General features: G+C 45.2%; 1 pseudogene; it reads left to right on the plus strand.

Moving 5' to 3' along the window:
• Positions 1–403: 403 nt before the first annotated feature.
• On the plus strand, positions 404–1,346 carry LOC136652637 (olfactory receptor 12D1-like; annotated as a pseudogene).
• The last annotated feature ends 3,575 nt before the right edge of the window (positions 1,347–4,921 follow it).

Below are 4,921 nucleotides of genomic sequence, written 5' to 3' on the forward strand. Positions count from 1 at the left end.
AAGAGGAGGGTCAATCACACCAACTTAAGCTATGAACAGCCTACTTCAGTTGATGGAACATATCATTATAAATTCACACAAAAACACCCTGCTGTGGAAAACGTGATACAATTATATTGAAACCCATAGTGAAAGAACAACAAGTGGGGGACACCAGAAGAAGCAGCATTGGAAGTGCCCCGAGAGACCTCCGTTCATTTACCCACTCTGAACCTAAACTACCTCAACAGCTGGGTTGTTAGTGAGAATCTAATAAAGGAGAGAGAAACTTGTCTGCTGTCATGGGCTTTCTAAAGGAAGGGTGGGATTCAAATCTAGCCAATACATTCAAGTAAATTTCTTTTAACCCATTCCATTCCATTATGGACACACTAATGAAACATTCTTTTTTTTTTGCACAGTGATGGAGAACATGACGAAGGTGCAGGAATTCATTCTCCAGGGTTTGACCAGTGACCAATCTAAGCAACACATTCTCTTCGTTCTTTTCCTGCTTCTCTACATGGCCTGTCTGCTGGGGAATGGGGCCATTTTGACTATCGTCTTAGCCTCTCCACAGCTCCATACCCCCATGTATTTCTTCTTAGGTAATCTCTCTTGTCAGGATATATGCATCTCTACAGCTACAGTACCCAAAATTTTGAGTGGTTTCCTAATGGCACACCAGACCACTTCCTACATTGAGTGCCTGATTCAGCTGCACTTTTTCCATTTCCTGGGCTGCAGTGAAGCTATACTTCTGGGCATCATGGCATATGACCGATACGTAGCTATCTGTAACCCCCTGCGTTACTCCATCGTCATGAACAAAGAGGTTTGCCTTATGCTAGCTGTAGCCACCTGGACTGCTGGGTTTTTTTTATGCCTTAATGCACACAACAATGACCTCACAACTGTGGTTCTGTGGCCCCAATTTTGTCCTGCACTTTGTTTGTGACATCAAACCCCTGCTCGAATTAGCCTGCAGTAGCACTGCCCTCAACCTCACCCTCCTTAATGTGGTTGCTGGTTTAATTGCGGTTGCTTCTTTTTTTGTCACCCTCCTCTCTTACTTCTATATCATCTCCTTCCTCTTCGTCAAATTCCAGAACTGGCAGAGCCGTTGGAAAACTTTTTCCACCTGTGTTTCACATCTGACTGTTGTGACCCTCTACCTAGTCCCTCCAATGTTAAATTACATGCTTCCCTCTGCAGGTAACTCTTCTGAAAGAGAGATGATCATCACTCTTGCATATGTTATCATTACCCCAGTTTTAAACCCCTTAATCTATACTCTGAGGAATCAAGATGTAAAATCATCTCTAAGAAAAATCATAACCAGAAAACTGCTCACTGGTAGGATTTGAATTAATGTTTCTAAGTAGTTGTATAGGTAGAAATGTAAAAATGCCAGTTTCCATGTACGATGACATTCATATATACCCTACCATTGGCAGTCTGACTATGGGCGCAAACCTAACCAGCAGTTATGCCAGCATAGGATGCCCTGGAGGGTTGCAAAAAGTGCCGTAAAGCACATTTGTACATTCGTGGGAAGGAGCCGCATTGGTGCACTGATGCGCGGAGGCTGGAAGATGCCTCTGCTGCGGCTCCCTCACTGCCTAAAAGGTAGGCACTGTGTTGACAAGCCTAAAAGGTAGGTGTGAGGGGAGGAGGCGGGAGGGGGCGTTTCTGGGCAGGAGGAGGGCAGTCCTGGGGGAAGGCGCGCGGGGGGCCAGGGGCAGGGCTGGGACCCTGCGATTATGCCAGATCCCAACCCCCGTCCCCGGGGCGAATGAAGTGGCTTCTAGCCACTCCGCTCTCCTCGGACTTGCGCTACCTGCGGAGGTGGCACAGGTCCGAGGAGACCCATAGGGGTGCGCAGCCCTTACCCAGGGGTAAGGGGAAGAGCTTCCCCTTGCCCCTGGCTGAGCTGCTGCTTGCTGCAAACCTGCCTTGGATGCAGTGCAAGCCTCCTGGTTTGCCTGCTCCAGTGCAGGCTTGAATTGCACCCTATGACATTTATTCAATTCTCTGTGGGCTGCACATGGACTACAACAAATGGGTAAATGGGCTATAATCTGGAATGCAGTTTTAGGCAGGCAAAACATGATCCAGACCATGGACATTTGTTTCAACTAGCAGACATAATAAACACCCACCATCCTTTTTTTCCCTGGGTTTCTTCCTTAAATTTGCCTGTACAAATGACTTCTGCACTGCTGGGAATGCAGAACATGGAAACAGCTCCCAAGTTGGTGTATTCAGTCATTGCAAAATAACTGTCCTCTTAGCGGAATCACACCATGTTGGAACTCCATCACCCTAAGGCCCAAATCCTAACCAACTTTCCAGCACTGGCATAGCTGTGCCAAGGGGACATGTGCTGCATTTTGCAGTTTGGTGGCACTCACGGAGGCCTCCTCAAGGTATGGGAATATTTGTTCCCTCACCTTGGAGCTTCATTGTGTTTACCTCAGCTCTGAAAAGCTGGTTAGGATTGCATCCTAAATAAGATGAGGTCCCACCAAACCACCCAATACCAATACAAAGAAAAGTAATCTGAAACCCCCTTTGATGGATAGTGGCCTCATTTCCCCATTGTACTCTGTCTTTAACTGCCTGGAACCTTTTCATCTATCTATAGACAGTTGTGTCCAAACGTTTAAGGAAAGAGGACAGGGCCAAGGCAGGGATAATGTGACTGACAGCTCTGAGCTGTCAATGAAATACACAGCAACTGAATTAATAGCCTGGTCCTGCACTGGGACAGCTCTGAGGCCCACGTGCCCCCTGGCAATGCAAATGTGCTGTAAGGAATGGAGCAGCAGCCAGGAGGCGACAGACAGTGGCAGAGAGGACAGTTCCAGTTGGCAGTCGGCTTCTGCACCAGCAGAACAGGAGCGGGTGGTGGGAAGGCGTTTTGGGGCAGAGGAGGGCGGAGGAAAGTGAGAAGCAGACAGAACTGGGCAGACTGGTGACAGTTCAGACCCAGGAGGGGCTGGGGGTGACGGCAGAGGCTGCTGCTGAATCTTATCCCCCCTTCCAGAGTTCCAGAGCCCGATATGGGTCTCCTCAATTTGGTATTAGATAAATAGTGGCCACAGCTCTGAGCAGACCCACTGAGTTCCCTTACCCTGAAGAGACCTCTGGCTGGTTACCCATCTCCGCAGCGGCAGCTATTTCAGCAATGATGTACTGCAGCGCAGTGGCTGGAGATAGGATTGGGACCTAATGCTGTTCATTGTTCGGTCCATCCTTTTCAAATCAGTGTTATTCTTGGGTAGAAACTTTGAAAATGTTTAGATGCTGAGCTGACTGGTTATTTGTTTGCTTTGTTTTACTTCCCACTTACAGTAAAGATTTCCATAAGCCTTTGTTGTGTTTCTGAAATCAATACGTTTCCTCCCATTCCATTGTTTCTAAATGAGCAGATCCTCCCAATCCAACTTTCTTGACTTCTCTGTATGTGATTCATTTCTCTTTGATATCACTTAGCGTATTCCCAGGGCTCAGTCTGATCCCAGGCCCAGACCCATTCTTCCCATTCCTAGTTTATTCCAACCATCCTAGGCCATTCTCCATCTCTGTGCCTCTGCTTGTTTTGGTTTGACCCAGTACTTGAACTCCAATACCCCAGGATATGACATATACCCAGTTAACAGTGATTTTTGTTATCAAATGTGCAAATGTTCAAGTATGCACACTTCCACTCACCTCACATACAACTGCAATTCCAAAGAGGACAACTTCTTTGGCCTCCTTACTACAGCTGCAAAGAGGACAATTTGCAACCACTGAGGAAGCTGTTTCCTACAAGGAAGCTATTCCCATGTGGCAGGGGCAAGAAATGTCTAATGGCATGAGGAATCTCAATTCCCTTGGCAGGATCAAGCAATGATGACCAAGAGCTAGAAGATACCATGAATATGCAAGAACATCCAGTAAATTTTAATTTAATTCTTAAATATTATGTTTTATGTTTAATTTTATTGTAAGCTGCCTTATGAGATTTTAACTGGAATGGCAGGGTGTTCATTCATTCATTCATTCAATCAATCAATCAAGTTTTTCTACACTGTCCTCTCAGGTGATGCAGAAAGTTGACACAAATTAATCCAATATTTATATGAGATAGATATCAGGGAATCAAGCTCTCGTTAGCACTGTCAGGGTGTTCATGGGATATTTTGGAATATTTTATAATATTAAATATTGTTTGGCAGTAAGATTGCAGTGGCATGCTACAGCAGGAATGCTGGATAATAACGGTGGCTTGACCTGACCACAATGACAGGTTGAACTGGAGAAATACCAAGGACATGAGAAAATGGGAATGGGCAATATTCTTATACGTATGGGTCATTTAAAAACAAAGAAATATTGAGAACAAGCTTAAGAACTCAAATGGCAAAACAGGCAGAGTAACAGACAGGAGAGTCAACTTGCTTTTCAAATGCTGAGCAGCCTGGCAGGCAGAAGAAACAGCACAGGACCTTGAAAGATAATGGCTGCTTTTATTAATCAATTATATCCAACTTTCCAGTGCCAAGGCAGTCACAATGCAGCCCTGATACAAGGGAACAAACTTTCTGCCCTCTTGGCATGGCCGCCTCAGTGCTGGAAAGCTGCATTGGATTGGGCGCTCAGAGAACTTAAGCATATGAATCTTTTTCCACCATTTCCCCACATGCCAGGAAAAAGTTCACCTGCTAAATTTCCACATGTTTTTAAAGGCACAGAAACAAAGATCATAAATGTACTTGAAGATAATTTTCTTTATTACCTACTTGATAACTAACATCTCCCCATAAATCTAATAAATAATATGTTCTTTTCTTCAGTATCAAAGGAAATCTCTTTGGCTCCTAAGCTTATATCCCATGGCACAATATCCCCTCTCAGGAATTCCTGCCCCAGGGGATAATCACTGAATAAACAC

Source organism: Tiliqua scincoides, chromosome 5 (assembly GCF_035046505.1).
Source record: "Tiliqua scincoides isolate rTilSci1 chromosome 5, rTilSci1.hap2, whole genome shotgun sequence".
Taxonomy (NCBI): Eukaryota; Metazoa; Chordata; class Lepidosauria; order Squamata; family Scincidae; genus Tiliqua; species Tiliqua scincoides.